Below are 25,025 nucleotides of genomic sequence, written 5' to 3'. Positions count from 1 at the left end.
TTCTTGGTCTCCTCTCCAGAATCTAAAGGCTCCTGTGGCAATTTGTTCTACGCGTTTTGCCGCCAGCCAAAGGACTGTGGCGGTTACTTGCGCTTCCCTACGGATGTCCTCATTTTATTAACTTCATTATCGTTCTAAAACGTTACTTATATATGTGTTCTGTTTATTTGTACATAGCATATTATTATTTTTTAAATATGCATGTATTATCTGTAAATATTTGTGGTATGTTTCAGCTGTGTAAAATATTGATTGTTAAGCCAACAATAAACCTTTTTATCTCTTTTTTACTTCTCTTTCTGATTTGTTCTTTAGTTTAATTATGGTTAGAATGCCTTTTTATGGTAGACAACTGATATAGTTATAAGCGCTTTTCGATATAGATATTCCTTTGGCCTTATAATTAAAATTTGTTTAAATAAATAATTAAATGACAATGAGCTCACTGCTGTTTTAACGGAAATTAATATTTCCAGTAATTCTTCATCATAAGTTTACATGTTATAAAAATTATCGGGACGTAAGTATTGCATAGTTGTTTGTCTAGTAATATTTTAGTTAATAATTTAATACTTTTATATTTCATAATATATATTAACATACTGTTTAGTACTGCATTTTCAATGTTACCTTATATTTGTGTAATCTTTTTTGATGAACTGAAAAATATAATTTAATACCATGTACATATGACGTATGAATAGATAGATAGCGTAATACAGCCTAAATATTCCATCAAAGCCTTTTGGAATTAAACACCCAACACCTCACTACGGATATTGTGATCAACTATGGCGTACTATTTCAGGCGAAATTTAATTTTGTGCCGAAAATTAATTTTACTTAATGTCCCCACGCTCCGCTCGGTACTTACGCACGCCGGTGGAGCGGCGCACGGCTGTAGTTCGCACGAGTTGTAATAATGTAATTAAACAGGGAACATGAGTTTTCTTTATATCACGCATACGCGTTTCACTCGAGACGTAATATCGTCGAGTGGTGTTACCACAAGGCTGTAGGTAATCGACTGGTTAGTAATTTAATATAATGAAGTAATTAAATGTAGCTCTGAAGAGACATAACCATATACAACAAACACATAGCGTTATAATATGTACCTACGGTGCTGGCTGGTTCTGCTTATTTAGCGATTGGGCTGGGCATGATCTTCCACCCAGGTTTAATATAGGATAGATGACATTACATATAATTTACAATTTTGGCCCTCTACATGTACCCATTCCTTTAACACTTTTTTATATAGAAACGAACCTAACATCTTCAAACGTAACAGTACTACTACTTCTTATACTGCCGAGAAACAACCAATTATTTTTCTAACTTATTTGCTAGACATTCACTAGTGGACAAAGGCGTCTGCCATAGATTAATTAATTAACCAATTATCCTGCTAACTATCACTGAAGCGCAAATGTATACGCCATTGCTATAGGCATTGGAACCAAATATTTATGTAATTATAACACACTTCAGTATAAGATCACGCAGACAAGAGCTAATTCTGGTAACTATTACTTAGATGCAAAGCCGATTTGTTATTTTGTTTTTCTTTGTTGATAACTGAGTTTATTCGTAATCTAAAAGGAAAAAATAAAAGAAACGATTTAGTATTGTGAAAATTGAGAAGTGGCTACGTCCCACGTTTTAAATATTATCTTCACTATGAACTAAAGAAAAGTTTAAGTTATATATTTCATGTTTCCTTATGATGTAAATTATTTTATTTTAATAGTTTCGAGGTTGGTCAAAATAGCCGGTTGAATTCGCGTGTCCATGCTACAGTCATAATTAAAACGGATAGAATATATTAAAATCATGTGATGAATTTAAGTTTGTTTAAGCACGCATCACGTGAAAGCGTTTGACCTAATTCCCAATGGTGAACATAACTAGCAGTAATTCATTGCGCTATCACAATATGCCAATGATAGCTGTATTCATTGGAATTATTATTGAATAATTGTCATTTGGTATCATGCTATAATAGAACTTTCAACATTATATTAAATACTATGTACGTATATACACTGTAAATGATACATGGTTTTTGTTCGGTGAATAGAAATCGTATGAAATAGCTAGGAATTTATAAAACTTATAAGCATTATCTTTTGCAGTCTGAATATGCGAATTGTCTTGTGGTATACCAGTTAAACCGCTTCGTCGTTTGAAAATATTACCTCGTACTTGTTAATAGTTTGTTTTCTCTGGTACATTGTTGCTAGTTTTTGAGACGATTACTATTCCCCTACTATTTCCCTAGACGGGTATGTTCAAAAAACCGAAAAATAATCGTTTCAAACTGTTATCAGCGTATTTACATTAATTTATAATCACATCGCTAGTTTTCAGTTAATCAATCAATCCATTAGAAATTTCAGGGTATAAACGCCTACTGCAAGGCATAGACCTCTCTCAAAGATATCTATGGGATATACCATAATCGCCACGCTAAGCAGCGGGTAGGCGATCGCATGTATTATGATACGCAGAGAACACTGCTGCATATCCTCAGGAAACTTATTTGCGAGCAGGGCCAATCCTATACAATTAATACACAATTGTGAATTATATAAGATCGGAATCGAACTCGTGACTTACGATCGCAAATGTCACTCTACCGCTGGGTTATCACTGCTCATCAACCTGTCATTCTTTTGTTTAGATGATGGAACAAACTTTCATTGCATTCAGGCTCATAAGTTTCAATGTGGGCAAGTAAATGTATCTTATGTGAGGTTTGCTTGAACAATGATGCGTAGGCATTATGTATGTAAGGTAAGTAAAGTTTGTAAAGCATCGAAACTTCTTAATTAACATGTTCAGCGGTCTATTTAATTGTTAGAACAACTGAACTAGTTATTAAAAATCATCAGTATTATTTCGGGAGTAAGACGTTTTTAGCTCAACATATGTCTTTATTATAAATTTTCAATATGACCAGTTGGATCCGGCTCGCATCTTTAAACAATCTTAAATAAGTTATATTACGATTACTTTTCGGGGCATAATTTTTGGTATAACATTTACGCATGTATATTTGAATATAATTTTAAAGAGGTAAATATATATGTGGCTCATTTGTCAGCAAGCAGATTAAAATTTTTACAACTATTCAAAATCAATCTAATTTTTTTTTTGTATTGGAATGCGGCAGGACAGTTACTTCTGGTAGTGCGAAATCAGCAGGAACAGATTGTAAAATAAATAACTTTTCATAAGTCTTAATTCGAATTTTCAAAACGCTTTTAGTTACTTTATCATGACTTTATTTTTAAATCTAAGTACCAATTAAATTTATATGATAAAAAAATATAATCGGCTCTGCAAATCCATCGATGATTCTGCACTACGATTAGTACTCATGATTGTAAAATGTATTTGTGTATCTCTATTGCGTCGCGGCATAAATTAAAAAATATAGTTTTTTTAAAAAAATATTTCGATGTTACCAATGTGTTATTTATTTTTTCGGTAACCATTGGTGTTGGACAAGTTGTACCACGCCCTAATTAACAATAAATGAGCTATACATTCATCTCTTTAAAGCTTTTATAATACAATTTTTCGTACTAAATAAAAAATGTTTTAAGAAATGACCGGTATTTTATTACAATTAATTAGCCTTTAGGGAAATCGGTTCTCTTTCTGAAATAAAGCAGAAATGCAATATTACCCTCTGTAATCCGATTATGTTCGAGTCGGTAGAATTAATTCCGTCAAATTTTGTTTCGATTATTCATTTTAATTTTTTATTACCTATGGTAATAATTATTTAACATTTTAAAGCAGATTTCTCCTGTAATCTTTCATAATTTTAAATAAATATTAATATTAAAAGTTGTGTTAAAATAACCGTTCCAAGCGGTTAATTTTTTTTCTGCTTTAATAAAAATTAATAACCTAATTTAAATATAAATATTAACCAGTGTGCAATGTATTATAAAATCTAGTAACTGTCCTGGTTGACATGGTTTTGAGCGAAGCACTTGTGAGTAAATTAGTTCAAACTACGAAAAAAATTCTTTGATCATATTTTTTAATACGTTTATTACATAGCAACTTTTTAACAGAACTCTTATTGATCGTCAACTTATTATTTTTTTTTAATCTGTTGTATTGTTTACTCTGTTCTGCTACACAAGATATTATTATTGTGAAAAAGAATCAGGAAGAAACTTCACAACAAATCTTTTAATAAAGTTTAACACAAATTTATAAATGTATACATTACAGATATAGATTAAGTCAAAATAATAAGGCGACATCACTGCCAAGGATTCTTATTATTTAAATATTCGTTTATTCAATAATAAGGTTTTTTTGGTCAATTTATTTTTAATTTGCGTTTTAAATTTTGTTAATGGTAGTACAATAATATTTAGCATTGTAAATAATCTGATTCAGTACATTACGGATGAATTTAATTAAATTGTATGTTGTATTTAATCATCCCAGCTGTTGGTCCATAAAAACCAGCATTCAGAGAAATGGTTCACGTCTTAATAGTTATGGGATCTGAGATCAAGGCGAATATGGAATCCTCATAGCTTTAAGTTGAAGTATGTTATTATAGGTAAGATCTATCTGATACTAGTTTCAATTAAATTACGCTCTTTTGTCATTTTTCTTATAACGTACATAAGCAACCACTTTAAATGATTCTAGGGGGATAGTATCATGATCATAATATCAGCTGGTAAACGCCCATTGCAAGTCTGCTCAAAGATGGCCATGATGAACGGTCTTCCGCTATGTGACATGTTCCTGCCGCGTCTGCCCGCACGTGATCGTTACTCGAGAAACTTATAATCTTAGTAATAAATGAATAAAATAAAAATCCACTTCGCTTGTGTAAAACAGAGGTCCATTACCTTCTAGACTCTTTGTTCGTAATAAATAGACACTATAAAGGTTTTCGCAATTAAACGAGTTTAATATTAGTAGCAAAATAAAATTAGTCACGGAACACTGAGTTATTTGTTTGATATAATCAAGCTCAAAGGTTCGATTTGTTGACGGGAGAGAACATTATTAAATAAACGGAGTGTATAAATAGCAAAATAATGGCTGATTTTTACAAGAACTTTCTTCTCTTACCGGTGGAATGCCATCTCTCTGGTCAGTTGCGATAAAAGAGTTTTTCCGGAGAGACGATGCATGTATAATCTACCGAGTCAAGATTGATGGATGTTGCATAAATTTCTGATAGTTTTTTTTGTAAAGCTAAAGATATTGATGAGTATGTGAAATACAGGATGATTGGTTATGGGCATAAAAGCTTTAAAAGGTGAGTTCTAGCCCATTTACTATCAATTTATGTTTGGTACGTCATTTACAAAAATAGGCGGTTAGAGAAATAATAAATTACGTTATGATAATAAAATTAATTTATTATTATTTTTATTATTCCATGGTGACTTTGAACTGCCAGAAGTTATTGGAATATCACATTTCAAGACTTTCATTTTATACATGGTGATTAAAAATAGGTGTAAAGTTTTTAAGTTTTTACTGAAGTGTTTAGTTTTTACAGTCCTTTTTTGACGGAAATACATATGTAGTACACAATATTTGTATCTCAAACTGATTACGCAAATTGTCTATTTTAACTCATATAAACCTCTACGTATAAAGATGAAGTATTGTTACCGGAGTTGTAATACGTTGTTACTGCAATACGATGGTATTAATTATTACAACGGTATACTATGAGATTTGTACGAGACGCCTGCGCAGGTGTGAGCCAATGGGGACATTACGGCGAGACTCTTTAAGGATGTGTATATAGTGTTACGCTTAGCGAATTTTCATTTTTTTGTTTCGTATACCTATAAAATCAATAAGCGACTTTAAGGAAAATGTGACTTAATAAGTTAGATCAGTGATTCCCAAAGTGGTCTATATCGACCCCTAGGGGTCTTTGACAACCTGCAAGGGGTCTACGTCAGCGAAAAAAAATTTGGGGGTCCATGAAATGAAAATGGTCCACTATAGTGGATCTCAACACATACACTGATAGTACCTATTTACTTATATCATACTATCTTATAATATCAAAACATTTACATTATTTATAAAAGTACCTATGAAGTAAAAAAAATATTATATATGTTTATATAATTGTATAAGTTGTAGGATATTGATTTTCGCTTTGTGGTCGCAGTACATTTTGAATTTGTAAAAACCTGAGAGTGCAGTCAACATGTGTTTTTACTTTAAGTTTTTAACACTAAACTTCACTACAGTTACAGTAAAGTACAGTACAGTAATTTATAGGAAATCAATATCAGGTAAGTAGGGGGTCTACCCAACACGGAAAAACATGGCAAGGGGTCTACGACACAAAAAAGTTTGGGGAACTCTGAGTTAGATGATTCTCGCGCGTTGGCGTTTGCATTCTGCCGACTACGGATGCCGCTATTGGAGTTTCCTTCAGTCATTCAGAGATACAGAGTTACTTCATTGGGATACCTTGCTGTATTGGGGGTTTGTCTTCACTTCTTTGTCTTCACGTCTTCAATTTCTTTTTTAAAGCTTAGGTGAGCACTTCCAATTTTGGGACTTTACATAATAATTACCATACTCTACGAGGTTGAATTATTTGAAACGGTCACGCAAACGGTAATCGTATAACTGTTTGTATATACCGCTAGAACTAAATAAATAACTCCTAGTATTTTTGACTATTAATTTCGTATCTTCTCGCGCCATAACCTGCCTCCCTTTACAATATCTATTTATGTTAGGTAGATTTGAAATTTGTTCCTTTTAAGGCCAATAAAAAGAATATCTATAAGAATTCTTGAGCATATATAAGATCCAAGTTCTATTTTCAATAAAAAGCAATTTACTTTGCCGGAAATACCGACATTTTCACGGGTACCCGCTCACAAAGGGTTCCGATACGATTTATATTTCGCAACTTTTAACTATGCGAATAAACGTTCGCGTTTGTTGTCATGTTTTATATATAACTCGTGTTTTACAGTTATTGTTATAAGCAAGGCAATTTTGATTTTAAATAAAGTGGAAGTAATTTTTGACGGTATAAATTAATAACGCTATCGCTAGGCGATAAGATTGTCTATTCTATTGCTTTGTAGATCAAATTTTATGTAAGATAATGCAGTATAATTGCAATTAACACATTTAAAGATAGTTTGATAAAAATTCATGTGATTGCCTGGTGAATAAAGGTGTTCAAGGGTTAAAAATATTTGGTACTTAATCATTTTAGTGTATATCCTTGGGATACTTATAAGATCGAATCAAGAATGTAGAGATCCATAACTGAATTCATAACCGATATTGGCCAGTGGATTGGCAAGTTATGTTAGGCCACATAGCGTGCAGAACAGATGTCCACTGGGTCTTTACGGTTTTAGGGTTGAGACCACAGATCTAAAAGAGCAGCGTCGGATGTTCACTCACAAGACGAGCAAATCGACAAACGTCCAAAGATGCTGGATACAGATTGCTATGAACCGATTGAAATCTATAGGGGCGTCCTATGTCTGGCAGTGTAAATCCTGCAATTGAATTCTCGACGATGATGATATATTATTTAAAAAAAAAAATATGACATATGACCATAATAATGATGAAAGACAGACAATTTTTTTTATTTTTTTAAATACATTTCTAAAAGTAATATTGTGTAATAATTTTATAAATATGTATGTTATCGCACAGTCGCTTCAGTTTCCGCACTAAAGCGTCGCCCGGTATTGTTCTAACACATTTGGCACCGGCCAATAAACTAGAATCAGAACTATTCCACACTGAAATAAATGGGATTTTGTTCTGCGGACGTGTCGCTATGAATAAATAGGTTACATCATCGCCTCTGCAGACAAAGCGTGACATAATCCTCACGTGTTATACACGCAAACGCACAATGTCTTGTCCCTGTTGTTCTGTCGTATAACTTTCATTTATATATCATAATGATCAAATTATTTTAGATAAATCTCTGTCTAGTGTTAGTTTGTGTAATATCATGTATAATTCAACCGAAAGAGTATCTATTTGAACAATGTTTTAGCGTATGTAATTAATGGGATATTGACTCTTTGATATTAAATTTACATATTAATAACATGAAAATGTTGATGTTATTGCAACATATTGCTTTTAATGTGATGTGACATTCAATAATATCCATAGAGACCTGGCCAATTTTTTATCTATGTTGCTTATGTGCATAAGTATCAACAAACATAAGCAAAATAGCTAATATAAATAGCTAGTACATTTGGCTGTATAAGTAGTAAGTGAAGTAACTCTTTTGTGGGAAATTGTGCATGATTTTACAACATACACCGATATAATTTCTCTGAAATATCTCTTTAATAAGTGTTAATGTTTATTAAATAAAATCCTTTAAGTATCACGGTTTTTTTTAATAATGATAAAGTTTTGGTATCAATTATTCTACTGTTTATATTATGAAAATGACCACACAAGATTGTCTCAGTTTTTGTAGGCTTTTCTCTTTAACTTAATGGATTCTGTTATAGGGAAACTCAAATTGAGTCTATTTTCTATCAAATTGCGCTTCAGGCATTCTACTCAGGACGTATACAAGTTCGTAGCAAGAGACTGCATATGACCCCCTAGTTATTAATGTAATAAAGGAAGAGCTAATGACATCATGCAATTGACACCGATTCTTTTTCTTTCTTTTAAATTAAAAATGAATTGATGGAAAAGGTTTATTATTCTAAACGAATATTTGAGTGATAAGAATCTTTGGCAGTAATGTCGCTTGATTATTTTGATTTCATCAAGTCTATATCAGATAAAGTATATGTATACATCTGTTTTGTTAATTTTATTAAAAGATGCTTTTTTATGTAGTTTCTTCTTTCATATTTTCCACAACTATAACACTTTGCGAAGCAGAGTAGAGTCAAAAATAAAATAGATAAAAAATAATAAATTAAGAAGAAAAATATTGAAAATTTTCATCGAAAACATTTGTCAATATAGATTAAGTAATAAAATCAATTATAAGTAGGAGCAACTAAATGAAAGTATTTAAGTCTAGCGAAAAAAAAAGTTAAAGTTATGTATACCAGATAGTCAAACTCTTATGCTGCAGCGGTAATGTCTGAAAATCAATTCTCATTACTCATAGTGCCCGCAACTACGACCATTAATTGAGTTTTATCGAGTAATAAATTAAAAAAAAAATTGTAGCCTGCGTCATCGTGCCGCTGGATAAAATGTTAATTTTAAAGTTACCCCATTACACTTTACGAACTTTTGACGTACAAATTAAAAGTACGTAACAATAATCGACAGCCATTACTGTCCAGAACTTTGACATAGAACTAAGTTGATTTTGGCTTAACGGCACTTTATTCCGTAAAATTGATTATAATTCACAAAGCTCCGTTGTTTCTCTTAAGCTGTTTGGAGTTTTATAGTATTTAATTAATTTTTAATTTTTTTTCTTAACAGCATCTACAAGTAGATTTAAAGTTGTTTCAACGCCAAACAACCTTCTAATCTTGCGGATTTTAATGATTAAATTAATATTTTTTAATAACCAGTCCACGCCTAATGTGTTTCCTTTGCAATAATTAATATTTTTATCTATAATGCGATTTAACAACGTCGTTACACCGACATATTAAAATTAGGAACGCCTTTACTTCCAAAGACGCCGATAGATGGCGCTAGTAGACCATTGCCTCGTGTTCGTTTTCGGCGAGCATTTGCAAATAAGGGACATTTACTACCTGTTTAGTGTATACACAGGGTGATTGGTTATAGGTATATAAAGGGGTGTAAGGGTGAATGTATAGATTATTTGCCTGTAAAAAGCTAGGTATGTTTTTTCACCTGTTTGCAATCATTCTGATCGTTTTGAAACTCTATTGAAATGCGACTGGCATAGATCTGCAGGTATTGATAGGTAATAATAATTACCTTAATATACTCTGTGTTTGGCACTAATCGGTGTAACATAACTCCTGAAGATGTCCCGTGGAGGGGTGAAACACGTGTTGAGTAATTTGGCGGTGGCGGTTGTGTGATTCGCATTGTTTGCCGCATACGCATTTATCAGCGGTCTGGCGGGCGGTGCATTTCATTGCACGACTACCACTGCATGTGCGGAAGTCGCTAAATATTGGTCCTTTTCTTACTTAGGATGGACTTCCGCGAGGTAACGCCTGATTCCATTAAATAATAATAATTAATTCTAATATGTACTAATTACGTTATTTATTATTATAATACCACTGATTGTTGAATAGGGTGTTTCATACATTAATTGATGGCAAGTGAACTATTCATTTACTCCTTTAAAACTTTTATATCAATAACTAATCACCTTGTATGATGAAAAAGAATATGCACTAAGGATATGAGGTATTCGCTATATGTATATTTTACGTCCAGTTGTTATCACGGTTACTTGTGGCTGAGTTGGACCGTAGTTCCCCGCTACAGGAAGTTGTTCGTCTCCTCCGCCTTTAGCTTCGCATTTCCGATACGATGATGTTTGAATTTTATAATGGTCGCGTGAGAACAGTATCTTAATAGAGTTCAAAGAGTCATTTGTTTTTATTTCCGTAGAATTTTTGATAGATTTATAATCGCTTAACACGACAAACATTATAGGAATATAGTTTTGTAAGGTAGTGTTGAAATTATGAAAGATTATGTAATTTAAAATTAATATCTTCAACAAAGGTGAAAACATAATTTATGATTTCAGTCGTAGAACGGCTAATGAAGGACACCGACTTCCTCCGTAGACATCCAATATGACCAATTGGAAGCGGCCTGCATTCAGCGTTTTTCGAAGATCATCAGGTCCGCCTTGTGGGTGGATGTTCCGCGCTTGAATAATCATTATTTAAAGCCATAAATTACTGTTACAATCAATTTAATTTTTTACTGCTTTCCTACTATTTTGAATAAGAGTATTATGGAAAAACTAATTAGAATATTACGCACATATTTGCGTAATTTTAATTTCCATAGTATAATAACTACGATCTTTAAGTGCCAAGTCTACCGTCTGACACTTAACATAATAATTTTCCTGTAATAAAATGGTCACTGTAAAGAATATATTTTTTTATTCGTATGCGTCAGGTCTGTAGCTCTTGGGAGTACAAAGTGTGTCAGGACTAGTGGTATGAAATATATTGGATATAATGTATCAATAGAGTAACTATTTCAAATTTTAACGATTTAATTTTGCTAACTATTTTTCTTTTTTGTTACAGGTAAATGGAGTTTCATTTGCAATAGTTTTTTGAGAATCGACAACTGTGTGAGTATTTATAATAAAATATTAGTGATATTAAATGTTAAATTTACTTTATTTTGTTTTCGAGTCTTGAATGTTTTTCGTGGAACAGTAAATCTGTTTTATTTGCCACACAACTGCCGCTGGGGCTTTATGTTTTGGGAGTGAAGAATACGGGCCGGCAAAAGCATCTTAGTACGTCCAGTAGACAGACCTTGTTAAAGTCGTCGGAAGACCCTGGATGCAGGCCGTGTCCAATAGGTCTTTTTCGTAGCCTCTAAATTTTAAGCAGAGATAATGATGAACTACGGCAATTTTTAGCGCCGCAGATCGAATTAAAAATATAAATTGAATGTTTACGTGGCTACAAAGACATTAATGTGTACAAATATAACAACTCGACGCATGTCTCACCTGCCAATTATCTTTACTCACTGGCTCAGTAATTGATTTCAATTACTGAGTTAATGAGACACAGTTTATTGTCCCAGTGTCAAGATCGACGTAGTGCTACGCAACGCTTAATGCCAGCGTAGAACTACATTGTAATGTTTTTTGATAACCGTGACATTCAAGTCGAGATCCTCTCTCAAGAGCTAGCTTTTCAAATGCCTGGCGTGGCGGAATTGTTTACGACCTCTCCACAATGAAAAAATTTTCGCTTTCGCTTGCATCCAAACCTTCATAGATAATCACCGAAGTAATCATGCTTCTTGATCACCTTGCTTAAGCGGGAAAGTGAGCTTATCCTTTCGTTTCTATAATCGTAGAGTATTTTGAGTAACTTCAAGTACTCGGTATAGCTCTCTAGTATTGCCCTAAGTAAGTATAGGAATTTATTAGGGCAGTACTAGAGACTTTATTCGCATCTACGTCTACTTGAATGTTTAAAGGCGGAAAACATGCCAAGACTGTCCCCATTTGAAATCTTTAAAAAGTCTAGCCTAAGCATATACAGAAATAAATGTCAACGGGATGGGAGGAAGCATTTCATGGTAAAAGGGCCATACAACTGTATTTATGATCACGACGTACCTAGTCCAGGGCGTACAGCTAATAAGTAAAACTATATGTTACAAAAAAGTGTGATGCTTATAGACATGTTAACTACTAAGCTCTGCAGTCAGTGGCTTTGACCGTCTCGACAATATGCATTTAAGTGTTTCAAATATTGACGACCCATCAATCGATAATCTAAAACATAATTCGTTCCTTTGTAGCATAAAAAAATTAATGTTATGAGCTCTTTACAATTTGCTAGAGGCCATGCGTAGCTCGAAATCACCCATTGTGTTACCCATTACACTCTTTGTAATGAGCGGTCATGAAAATATCCGAAACTGCGTGGCTATCTTATTAACTTTATTACGTTCCACCTTGAAACATTTACGGCAGGCCGGCAAACCATGTCTCGCAATAATATTTCGGAAAAACTAAGCGAATTAAACCTCTATCGTGTTAGGGTGAGAGGCTGATATCGCTCGAGACTCGATGTTAGTAATTTAGGATGCCCCGTCAGTGTAGTTGGGGAGAAAAATTGGAGAGGTAGTCACGGGACGTGACGTCAGGGAGTTGTTTAGGATGAGCCGCGGTGGAATATTGGGATATTTTTGATGTTCTATGATGCCTTGTTTCGTGAGCCGGTAAGGAATTTATTTGAGTCGCTCATCGACGCGAAACTATCTAAGACGTTATATATTTCTTTGTTCAAATGAATTTGAAAATAAATCAGTTTAATATCAAAATACAATCGAAATAGAGAATCATAAATTGAGGTATAGGTGACGGTGAAAAGATGCGAAACATCATCAACTATGTGATTACAAAATTCTCTACTTTCGAAGGTATCTATAAAAACAATTTCCATTGCGGAGTAACAAACAACAAAACAAAAATAGTGTTATAAAAGTTTACGTGGATTTGACAGTGGCGTAGTCTGCTCGCAGAGATCCGCGGTAAACTGTGAATAATACATAAGTTTCGTTGCAATGTGAAATTTTTCCGGCCCTCATGCACCGTCCGAACTAAATGTATATTCGGAACGCTTCGTATCATATTCCAGATTAACAAAGAGTTGTTTGTATTACGCGATGACACGAATCGAAGATTATAGCCGCAATGCATTTATGTTTGTTTCGTGAGTAGTAGTTAAGGATCATTTATCAATTTGTGCGGTTTTTGGATATTGCATATGTACTGAATTTCAAAATTCCTTTCACATATCAATGTTTCTACTTTATTATTCGTGATACAATATTCGCTGCTGCTGCTTGAAGATATTCTTACATCTACGAAATTTGACGATGATTGAAAAATATTTATATTTAGATAAATTCTATTATGTATAATATTATAAACTCTGCGTTTGTAACAGCTAGTGCAAAATTAATGTTATAATGTAAACGTGCTTTTTACAAATATTACCAAAGATCACTGTGCTTTGATATTTATGATGTGATGACAATACGCGATGGAGTATATCTATATATCCGGCGTCATTTTTGGCGGCATTTGTAAAAATAAAGGCACGTTCACATTCCAACATTTGCACAACCTGTTGCTATATATTTAAAATTACTTAAGTCGAGTGTTATTCATTTCTACGAAATACGAGTATGTGTACTTGTTTGTTCCATTTTTATGTTTGACTCATCATGATCATTTCAACCAATAGATATTCTCTGCCGGGTATAGGCTCGCACACGTTTCCAAGAGGACTTGTTCGAAGCGGCCTTTACGCAACATTTTCTGACAACCTTCACAACTACGAAAAGGTCTAATATATAGCTACTTCCGCTATGTAGCAGTAGTGGTGCAAGTAGTCGTGCTACATAGCGGAAGTAGCTATATATTAGTCCTTTTCTTATATAGGATGGACTTCTGCAAAGTAACGTCTGAATCTATTAGAGACCTTAACAACGACATCTGTCCACCTTGCGAGTGAACGACCTTCGTTACGTTTGCGGGTAGGTGGTCTCCACTTCAGAACCTGTAGACCAGATCGGCCGTCTGTTCTGTGCGCTACGAAATCTGCCCTCTTCCACTTCAATTTGCAAATCCAATATAATTCTCATCGTCCTTTCATCATAGATGCCCTCTGCAAAGTATAGGCCTCCCCCAAAGATATCTATCTATGGGGGATACACAACAATCGCCAAGCCTTGCAGGCGGGCTTGCAATCGTAGTATGGTATTATGGCACACAGAAGACCACCCATCCTCTGAAAACTTGTTTGTGAACAGTAGTAATTCTATATAATAAACGCAAAAATGTCAATTATATAGAATTATATCCCGGGAATCGAACCGAGGCCTACGATCGCAAGTTTCAGCCCGATATCGCTGGTCCGATACTGCTCATATCCATGAGAAAGGAATGAGGTTTAAAGGAAATCAATTCAATTTCTTAAATTTTGGCGTTTCATATAAAAAAACCTATTTATTAGAATTAACAATAGAAAATAAATTAGCTTAATAATGTTATTATTAGTCAATTGTTACAAAGACCTTCCTCGAAAAGATCGAGTTCATGATTCCATTTTCGTTATGGTTTGTCGCAAAAACTATTTATTACAAAAATTTGGATGTTTTATTTTCATTATTTCCTTGGCTGAAACTTTCTCGTTTAAAAGACCAACGTATCCAGGTTACTTGGTTAAAATAACTACTTGAGATAAAATGCGAGCGTCGAAACGTAACGAAGTCTAAAGAAAAAGTTAATAATAATGTACAGTAATATAATTCATAAGCAATGGAATAAATAGTTAAAACGATTATCCGACATCACGCAAACTTGCTAATTATTAATGAAACGTATACGTCATTAATTAATCAACGAATAATTAATATTTCAGCACAGCCGCCACAGGTTGATACGCGAAGCGATTTATTTAAACAACCAAAGCAATTAAGCCGACAGAATCAGTTGAATTGATATTGCGTATTGACGCAAGACACCCGTCATGGGTGTCTGTCAACTCTAGAAGATTGGATACAAATTTGTATCCCGATATACGCATTTGTATAAGTATTACTTCGGATTATATTTGCTCGTCTCGTTTTATTGTTTGACTGCGAAATTACTTTAATCTCTATCAAATTCATTAGAAGCATTCGTAGGTATTGCTAGAATGTCTCTCTCTCTCTCTCTCTCTCTCTTTATCTATCGCTATCTCTCTTTGTGTATATATATATCTCTGTATCGGTTAGATCAAGATGTTTTTGTATTTGTGTTCCTCCAGAAACTGATAGTAAGCATTAAATATGACATTCATAGATAACATTTAGAGATATCAGTCTTAGAAACAGTCTAGCCGTGTAAGCAGTAGAACTTAATAATTTTGTGTTAGCTTGGAAATCCGATACTCGGCAAATACATTCGCTAATGTAAAAACATCATTTCATAGCTTCTCTATTTAGTTTTAATATTAATTACTTGTCGCTGGTTTTTATGCTTACCTTTGGAACGAATTAGGAGTTAAATTGTTTTTCCAGGCATGCCTCCTATATGCTTCTGCTTTAGCATTGATACGGTGTTTGGCTGCGTGTTTGGCTACATGTGTTATTAAATATCTATTGTACGAAACGAACTTATTCCTTTTGTTATACATAACAATTACAAGCCTGCTGAAGTCTCCCCTTCTCTTCGAATATGTCATCAAAATGGCCTTGTACAGGCCTCGTAGTCATTTTAACCTCAGGATACTAGCTGCCGTCTGTTCTTCCCGCTGTGTGGTCTACCCCTGACACTTCATTTCGCCAATCTGCTGGGCTGTTCCATCGTATTAAGATAGCAACATACCTGGTTCGATCGTGGCTCGTTTAACGACTATAGGCTTGCCAATGAGGTCAGAAATGAAAAAATTTAATTGGTAACTGTTACCAGATATAAATAGTACGTACTTTTCATAGTTAATCCTACTTTTGAAGTACCAAAGACTTAAGAAATTAATTTAAGATCTAATACGTAATCTCGTCTGAAAAAAACTTTACAAAAACGTTTTAGCCCCATCAAGTTTCCTCGTCTGCTTTATCAAATTTTTATAAAACTTTTTAATGTTATTAATCAACTAAATTATTTTTAATAATTGTTTTGAAACTCTTCTAAGAAATGCTTAGTGTAAATATTTTTATTAAAAGCGTAACTGTTTATTCACGATCATAACTTCGTCCATCTTGAAGTTTTCGTGCAATTCTCACAAGATGGTGCTAAAAGAAAATGAATGTGAGATAAAAATGTGAAATAAATGAATAAATAATAATGTATATATAATAATGTAAATGATACAATTTTTCATAACAAGTTGAGACGTTCTTTTGAAATTCAATAACCACTGTGGTGAAGTTTTGCACTTGAGACCACAGACTGGTAAGCGCAGGACGTTCTGCGTACTTATTGAGGTCGTCAGAAGACTGTTGGTAGTCCCTGGGGGTATGTATGTCCAACAGTGGACGTTTTATATCTGGCGTGATGAATGATGTTACTGCGATGCATCTATTGGGGTTTTCATTACGAGGCTTAAAAATTATATTTCAGTCTAGAAATTTAACAGATTACTAATCAGGAGACAAAATGATGTGTCGTGGTGTTGTCTAATTGAAGGGCCTTTTGAAAAAGAGTTCGGTAAAACATGACGATTTTACTAATTCTTAGGGGCTATTTACTATACTATATAGTAATGGGATAGTAGACCCGCCACATAACGCTAGAGGCTTAAGGTTCTTTAATAGACCACGGAACGTCAGGCGCACCGTAGGACGTTGGCACGAAAGGATCAAGAAAGGATCGTCTTTCAAAGCCCTTATCAAGATCGTCTGGTTAGACGAACTTGATAAGGATCTTGATTTGGAAGACGTTGGATTGGATACACGCCGCTTCCAACTGGTCCCATTAGAACTTTCAACTAGGGGATCAGGACCAGAAGTCTATGGGGGTGGCATAAGTCTAGCAGTGGACCTATGCCCTAAATGGTGATGATAATACATCACCATGATATAAAAGAGAGTAGGTAGAATTTAAGAAATATATAACTTTAGTACTACAAGTAATTCTTCTACTTTAAGGTAACTTTTCATAAGTCCCTTGCTTACTCGCCTACAAATAAAGTCAACACAAATATAATAAAGCCATATAATTGAAACAAAATTTGCACAACCCCCGCAATGAAAATGAATTGTATTTTTTTTTCTTTGAAAACGTTTTCGAGTATTGTAATCAATCAGTTTCGACCCCTCAAAGGCGAGGATGTATTTACATTACAATAAGGTATCAGGTGCTTCATTTAAATAAGTGTTTAAGCATTTCAACGAGGTTTCCTTATAAATGTCCTGATTTGTGCGTATTTCGGCTGAAATGTACGGTTATAGCGTAAATTGTGTTAAAAGTTTGGACACTTCTATTACAATTTAGAATAAGGGTAATAAAAAAAGGGTAAATTTATAATTACGAGTAATTCGTCAGCAAAAGGCTTTAAAATTTTTACACCTATTTTCAATCACTTGTATCAAGTGTTCGGTCTGAAACCTTCTTCTTTCTAGCCGATAGACGCTTATTGTAAAACAAAGGCCTCCTTCAAAGATGACCAAGATATCCGGTCTTGCACGCCCGCATTCAATTACTTCCCAAGACTTTAACTATGTCATCAGTCTACCTAGTGCAGGGCTTACCCACGCTGGGTCTACCGACTGTGGTCACCAATCGAGAACCTTTCGGTACTAAAGACCATCGATTGCACAAGCGATGTGCCCCAGACACTATCATTTCAGATGAATATCCCACTCTGAAATACATAATATTAATTTTTTTTCTATTGGAATAACAGGAAACTAGGCACTTTTTTTTCTATATTGTCATTACGTTATTAATTATTTCTGAGATCTTTAGTTATTGAACACATGAGTTATACGTTCACCCTTTTCAAGCTATCTTATAGATTCAGGCGTTACTTTGCGAAAGTCCATCCTAAGTAAGAAAAGGACTAATATACAGCTACTTCCGCTATGTAGCAGTAGTCGTGCAATGAAGTGCACCGCCCGCCAGCCTGGTGTTTGGCACTAATCAGTGTAACATTACTCCTGAGAATGCCCCGTGGAGGGGTGAAACACAAGTTGAGTGAATTAAAGGTGGTAGTTGTGTAATTCGAATTGTTTGCCGCATGCGCATTTATCAGGCGGGCGGTGCACTTCATTGCACGACTTCTGCTACATAGCGAAAGTAGCTCTATATTAGTCCTTTTCTTACCTTTTCAAGCTTTAACATTTATAACCAAGCATCATGTACAGTACAGTTAATATAAAGGTATATGATTTATTCTTTGCTGAGATGTCGGAATTTAAAAGATGCCGTTTTTACGGTTTTAACAAAGCTAAATGTATAATTACACGTATTGAGTTTATCAATCACAATCAAGTTGATGATGTATTTGCCGTGCTATTTTGTTTTATCGTAGTAACTTTTTTCTCCTAAACTTCCTTTACACCATTTTATCAAATAAAAATGTTAAACCAACATTATAGCAATTTCGTGGAGTATATACGAATATTACATAAATAAACTTTGCGGACTCGTCCTTCGGGGATTGAATAATAGAAATTGAAAGGACGCGTTCACGAAAACCATCTCTACTTACCCAGTCAACGACATGCCAAGCGAAATTATTATTTATTTCGTATGACCAACTCTTAAAGTGAATTTACTTCTTGATAGTAACGGGTCAAGTACATATCTATATATGCGAACTCGTTTTTAAACGTACTCGTCTTAAACGTACCCTTAATCTGTACTAATAAATAAATTTAGAGTGTCTGTTTGTATTATTAAAATAACCACTTTCTACTACGTGCATATAAATATATATACATATTTAATTTCTCTCTGTCTGTCTGTTGCTCCGGTTAATCTCTGAAATGGCTAATTTTGCCGGGACTTATAGCAGGTAAATGATGTAATAAGAAGTAACAAATGTTACTTTTGGTCTGAGAATTATTCTTAAACGAAAAAAATGAACTAAATTTGTTTTGTAAAATTCCACGCGGACGGAGCCGTGGGCATTGCTAGTATGTCATGAAAGTCACGATAAAACAATTTTAATAAAATACGAAATTGTTAGATAACTTTTTACATTCCATTAAGATCAATGTGAGAGAATCTAATTAAAAGTTGTATTTTTATTAGTTAACGCACCATTATGTTGTTTTTCCTTATTGATGTATGATCATCATCATCAAAATTACAGGCGTAGAACATCCGCTGCTGGGCATGTCTCTCCCAATGAGTTCCAATAAAACGTAACGACGTAAGAGATTGCCTTGTGTGAAAAGACCGCCCATTGTACCTTTTTGTATATTATTGTTAAACTTATTAATTGTATCTTAACGTGTACAATAAAGAATATTAAATAAAAATTAATAAATAAAATAAACAAGATGTTCTGAAAACGTATATTAATGTACATAATTTAATATAATATGTTTACATAAATATGAGATATTTACTTGCATCTGTGTAAATTTTTATGGTCTCGTAGTTTGAATAAGACAGCTGCTTAGGCATATTAATAGAGTAATAAATACAGTAAAACTTAAATGAATAGATAACTATTAAAAACAGTTTAGTGTAAAATATATTAATTTGGTGCAGTAAGAGAAAACTCAACTTTTGATATATACTTTTTGTGAAAACGGATCAAGTTAATACCGAGTCTCGTCTTTCTTCATTCCATCCAGAGCATCTCTAGGGGGCTTTAGTAGATTTACGCGGTACGTGGTTGAATTTTAGAACGGATACGGACAATAGCGCTACTGGCCTTTTCACATCAGACAGAGTCGGTCATAACTCACCCGACTCATGATCTGTGTTGGATCTAAAAATTAATTACACTTTTCTGAATCATTAAAAAATTATTTCAAAATTTTTTTTATTTTCGAAAAGTGTTTATCCCGACATTAAAATCGCTGCAATATTTACCTAAAAATTTGAATTATTAATATTAAAACAAATAAATAAACCTGCAAAGAGGTAAATACTCGTATATAGCTCATTTGGTGCCAGTTTATATATGTACAAGCATACACTAACGTGATCAAAAATCAAAAAGTAAAGTGAGGTTATCATTTAAAACTTCTGGGTATTAGGAAGTCAAGTAATTTTTTTTTCTTAGGTTGGTACGACTGTTTCTGTCAAATGTTTATATTTTGTTAAGTCTCAATTGGTGCCATAATAGATTAATCAAAAACTCGACTCATATCATTTCGCAACCACCGTATTCGATTGATTTTGCTTCTTGTGACTTCTGGCTATTCAGCAAACATATAAGGCCAATGTGGTGATGCAGTTTTGTCACGATCGAGTATATAAAAACCGAATCAAAGGTTTTGAAGACTATATCGGTAAAAAAATATTCTGACTGTTTCGAGGATCGGAAAGTGTTTGCAAGATGCTTTTTATCGGACGGGAATTACTTTCAAAGGGATAATATTGATTTGGCAGAATAAATTAAGAATTTGTATCATGTAAACAAATTCACAATACTTTTTGATCACAGTAATATATGCGTAAAAAGCTATTTAAAAATTAATAATGGTTTACTATCTGTCCGCAGTCTTTGTACTGTTATTATGCTAGTTATTAGACTATCGCATTCCAATAAAAAAAATGAATTAAAATTTTTCAGATTATTTCAGAGCGATCACTTCGTACAGATTGGTAAGAAATAGGTGTAAAAGCTTTACAAGTTTTTGTTTATATATGAGCTATACATTCACCGTTTTAAGGTTTTACACCTGTAACCAATCACATCATATACAATGTACTTATTTCCCACTGATTCGTAATCATAGCCTATATTAAATGTGCAACCTATTTGCATATTTTGAACAGAATCTTTTAAACTAATTAACAGTATTCATATGTGCTTTTCGTAACTTGAGTTCACTTTTCTTATTGATTTTTAATCTTTACCCTTCTTTTTAGCCAATAGACGCTCACTGTAAGACAGAGGTCTCTCCTAAAGATCGCAACAATGATTGGGCCTAATTTCCACGGCTTTAACTATACCATAGGTCCATGTCTACCGGCTTATGTTCACCTCTCGGGATCCTTTCGGTCCCAACAAACATCGTAATAATTATTGCAGAAATTAAACGTACTAAGAATTATGTCTTCAATTTTTTGAAACGCAGAGATCACTCTCCACGGTGAAATAAAGTAAATAAATCTATTTTTATATGGTTAATAATAGGGTATTACAATACGATACATTAGTAGAGTTAACAATAGGTAAATAGATATCGTGGCAGTTGAAAGTCCATGGGCTAAGTCGCAGAAACGTGTAGTAAAAATGCCAACAAGAGATATATAAACACATTCGTGTATACATATATATGGTATATATGTAGCAGTATACACGTATATATTGTATACGTATATAGACAATGTTTCCTACTGCTATCATCATTCCATTATTTAAGATTTAAATTGAATTTTCAATAGAAATACGTTAGTAATTACCGCGAAAGCTTTTCACCTGTCTGCACCGATATCTACGTCTCGCTTCTTGTTATTTTTGTCGCGGCACAACTCGCCTATTTCAACGACGTGAATTATTTTGCGAACAATCAATTATTCTTGTCAGTTTGACATTATAAAGTGGAGCCTATCACCGGCGAGTTGCTTCTAGTTTGTTGAAAAACAAATAAATACGTCTCGTATTATTTAGTGGGTTCTTCATGTCGCTCACTGTCATCTTAATAAACGATTCGAGATTTTAGTTTCAAACTGCGCGAAGGCTTTAAAATTTTGTTATTTATCTTACCTGTAGATTAAGCGTTCGGAATACGTCTTTACAGTATTTTGTAAGATGACATATATTTCTTATTAATTTCAATTGGTATGAAATTATAGTTGTTGTAGTATATTTTATGTTTAGAGATAAATTACTTAAGATCTAATAAAATAGCCATTGTCGCTAATTAGGCTATATAAAAATCGTGTTTGGTTTTTCAACTTCATCTTAGTCAGCCAAGAAAGCGATTTATTATAAAATAACCTCAATTGTAGCTTTCCCTGGCCCAAAGTGAGTCACCCATCCGTCAGACGTGCCAGCCTCGGACCCTTTTCTTCGCTGCTACACATTATCAGCGAATTTTGTCATATGCCTTTTGTCAGATATGCAATACCCACGTTTTCAATCCCGTAAACCACGGGTTTTGCCTTTTGTTTTAATGTTAGTGTCTCTGTGTTCGTAGACTGTCTTTTGTTTTAATTTTTAACGATTTTGTCGATACAAGCTTGAGCTAGTAAAAATAAATTAATGTTCTCTCTGTTTGGCATGTCTTTAAAAATTTAAACATAGAGAATGCCTTGACTTCCATCAGAGACATCTACAATCAAAATATAAAGGATTACTTAATGTTAACACAACCCAATTTCGTTGATTTGTTTGTTGATATTGTTTGTTTTCCTTATTCATCTGCCATGCATCCTTCTTCGAAATAAATTCCTCTTCGGAATTAGTTCCTAAAGAAGGTTCAGAACTCCAGAAAAATTAGCGTAGTTAATGAGCATACTACTTATTACGTGATTGATTTTTATTTTAATAAGTACACCCTCTATGCCAGTCCGTCATGGTACAATTCGTTTAATAAGACAATTATAACTTGTTACACTTCCAATATAATCAATAACTGAGTAAAATTTCGTACGTTCTGTTGAGAAACCAACTATTAACTAATGATTCAAATTAAATACATTTTCAGCATGTTGGAATGAATTAAACGTGACTGAATATTAATAAATTTAACCGCACTGTGGAGCCAGTTACAAATTGGTTGTTTCGGCGGGCGATGTATCTGAAATAGTTTAGAGGCCAGACGCATAAATCTTTAATAAATTATTCATATTCATAATGCAATTGCTTACATAAATAATGCAATGTTTCGTGGAGCAGGGAAGTTGTTAGGTAATATCAATATCAAGTTATACCCGTATAACCGCTGTCCGGGGATTGAATAGAAAACATGTTAAATAGTCATTTTTATCTACAACATTCAAATAATTTACAGTTTGAATAAATACATATATTCATAGAAACATATATTTTTCTCCAGTATAGAGTATATATGTGATAGAAAAATAGATGTATGTATATATGTATGTAAAAATATATAGCTGGTTTGACATACATATTTAACGATACTTCGAGATAATCACTTTTTTATTTTTTTTCTAATTCCTGGCAAATCGGTGTTGATTGAGTTTTTAATGATAGCAACATTAAAAATTTGTGTTTTATTAATTTTTTTAAACATGAATTTTAACTTTAAATAGATAATTCTGTGTACAATATTGTTAAAGTAAACATAAATGTAGTCTAGTCTCCTTTACTTTTAAAGTGTTTAGTAATATTTAATTTAATAGTAGTTTTAAATCTACGAATTGAACACTTAAGTGTTTATATATCGAAGGTACCCAGTAGTATTACCACACCAGGACTGAATGTGAATCAGACTAACTGTAAAACCTTTTAAAATTCATAACTTCGTATTTCAATCATATTACCGGCGTGTATTTATGAAATATAATAATAATTGCGGTATAGGTATGTGTTAAGTGGAAAAAAAAATCGCGTATATATGAAAGTCCATGATCGTCCTCATATTTTTTGCCGCTGAACATAGCTACCTTCTGTAGATTTCCAATAAAACTTGTTTTGAAGTAGTTTGCATCTAGGGTCTTTTAACGACCATTTGTTCTATGGCCTGCCTCCTGGCCCTTACTCTTGTTTGTAACTAGATGTCCTCATACTTGTTTCGATTTCGTAAAGAAATACGAAAAAGTCTTTTCCGTAGCTCGATAAGCGAGTACGAGTCTGGCCAATGAAGTCCGAATGAGATATCACCTTTTGGAAGTCCAAAATGCATACCTCAAAAACCAAAACTATGATTTTATGAAATAATATAAATTTATTAATTTAAATACATATACATAAATAAATTCCCGCCTTAATATGAGATAAAACTACGGCAATCGTAAAGTTTTATTTTAAAAAAGAATTGAATTTCGAAGTTTTAATCACAGAAATGTTTCTGAAATATCTGATCTGTTCGTTGTTCATTAAAATAAAAGTTTCTTTATATTGCTCTATTTTATTTAAAATTTACAATTTATTTAAAATTTCAATCTTATTCATTTTAATTTTTTTTTGTAAAATGTTATTTGTTGTTTTTGGGGGAAAAAGAGTATTGTTTGTGCTATTTCCTATTTTTTATTACCGTAAAAGCCGTCTCATGCTCCATCTGTAATATACCAAAGAAATAGACATTTGTCGAATCGTTCCCAAGTTAAAAGTTTCCTTATCAACAATTTTTTATACATGTATTTGAAATTTTGGGGATCCGCTGTTTACACAGCAAAAACAATTGACCATTCAAACATTTATAACAAAACTCAATTATAATATAATATAATAAAATATATTTGCTTATGAGTCACTTCGTATAACTTTTAATAAAAATAGATTCTTTAAACCCAAAGATTAAAAATTAATAATTCGTGATTTTAACGAATATGGTTTCAATTTACAGTAAATGATAAAAACTTGCTGTAACATTAAAGCAAAGAATTACTATCACGTATGAATATTGAAAAAATAGAAAATTAAAAATAGAGGCCAAATCTAAAATTCTAATCCAAAAAAATATTGCGATCACAATCACTAATTTATTAATTAAAAATC

This window comes from Battus philenor, unplaced genomic scaffold (assembly GCF_028537555.1).
Source record: "Battus philenor isolate CCGP_79_NKW_IND1 unplaced genomic scaffold, ilBatPhil1.0.hap1 SCAF_2, whole genome shotgun sequence".
NCBI classification, from domain to species: Eukaryota; Metazoa; Arthropoda; class Insecta; order Lepidoptera; family Papilionidae; genus Battus; species Battus philenor.
This window is presented reverse-complemented; position numbering follows the sequence as displayed.